Source organism: Cicer arietinum, chromosome 3 (assembly GCF_000331145.2).
Source record: "Cicer arietinum cultivar CDC Frontier isolate Library 1 chromosome 3, Cicar.CDCFrontier_v2.0, whole genome shotgun sequence".
Classification (NCBI taxonomy): domain Eukaryota; kingdom Viridiplantae; phylum Streptophyta; class Magnoliopsida; order Fabales; family Fabaceae; genus Cicer; species Cicer arietinum.
In genome coordinates, this window is record NC_021162.2 from 3,113,668 (window position 1) to 3,115,421 (window position 1,754).

The following is a 1,754-nucleotide window of genomic DNA, read 5'->3' on the forward strand; positions in this document are numbered from 1 at the left end:
TGAGCCCCGATATTAATGCCAATCGATTTCCAAATCGATTTTGTCAGTTTTGCTGAATTCCTGTATGGCCAAATCGATTTCTTGAATGGTTTTGAAAAACATATTATAAAATCGATTGGCAAATCGATTATGTCAAATTAGGGAAGTCCCTGTAACTCATACAATCGATTGGGAATCGATTTCCCTGCATATTCTTCCAAAAATACATAAACTAACTCAATCACATTCATACACAATTCCACATCTTAACACTTAGCAATTCCCACACGATCACCACGACAAATTGAGTTTCGAAATAGTTTTACAACCCATCACACTTACACACAATAATCAATTCATAACACTTAGCAATTTCAACACAAATACCACGACAACTCAAATTCAAAACACTCAATCATAAACTTGAATCAAACACGACTCGCGTGCCAAGCACCCTAATGCGATGCGTATATGCCAAAATGCATGGACTCGGAATTCCAAACCAAAACCTTCCTCGAAGGGCCGTAAATCATAATTGTACCGCCTATCGCAGGCCAAAGTCCCAATTACCGAGGTGCCACCTATCACGGGTCAGCACAATTTACCAAAACGTAAATCGTAAACGTACCACCTATCACGGGTCAGTACTGTTTACCGAGGTGCCACCTATCACGGGTCAGCACAATTTACCAAAACGTAAATCGTAAACGTACCACCTATCACGGGTCAGTACTGTTTACCGAGGTGCCACCTATCACGGGTCAGCACAATTTACCAAAACGTAAATCGTAAACGTACCACCTATCACGGGTCAATACAGTTTACCGAAGTGCCACCTAACACGGGTCAGCACGATTTACCAAAATGAAATGCATGAGCATATACTGACTCCATCCACAACAATCGTTAAGCAAATGCAGATATTAAAAGATTCCCCATTTTTAACACTCATTTAACTTAAACGATTTTCACAACAAACATTAAGCAAACAGAAATATTAAGAGATTCCCCATTCTTAATACCCATTTAACTTAAACGATTTTTAAAACAAACATTAAGTAAACAAGACATTAAGAGATTCCCCATTCTTAATACTCATTTAACTTAAACGATTTTCAAAACAAACATTAAGTAAACAAGACATTAAGAGATTCCCCATTCTTAATACTCATTTAACTTAAACGATTTTCAAAACAAACATTAAGTAAACAAGACATTAAGAGATTCCCCATTCTTAATACTCATTTAACTTAAACGATTTTCAAAACAAACATTAAGTAAACAAGACATTAAGAGATTCCCTTTAACTTAAACGATTTTCACGACAACATTAAGTAAACGTAGACATTAAGAGATTCCTCATTCTTAATACTCGTTTAACTTAAACGATTTTCAAAACAAACATTAAGTAAACAAGACATTAAGAGATTCCCCATTCTTAATACTCGTTTAACCCTAATGGTTTTCAAATTCTACACAAAAAAAACTCAAACATATTATCAAATTCAATCCACCATCCACACCAAAACACATCAATTCATTCCTCCACAGAATCCAACCATACACACATCAAATTTCATCAGTATTAATTAAGAACACGTCAAATACGACGAACACAAATCAACACAATCCACCACTCAAACACAACAAGTTTCATTTACTCAAAATCATACATAAATGAGTTTAAATTCATTTTCCCACGAAACATTCATTAATATAACAAAACCTAACTCTAAGATTTTACCCATAAAGCCTTAAATTCATTTTCCCCAAAT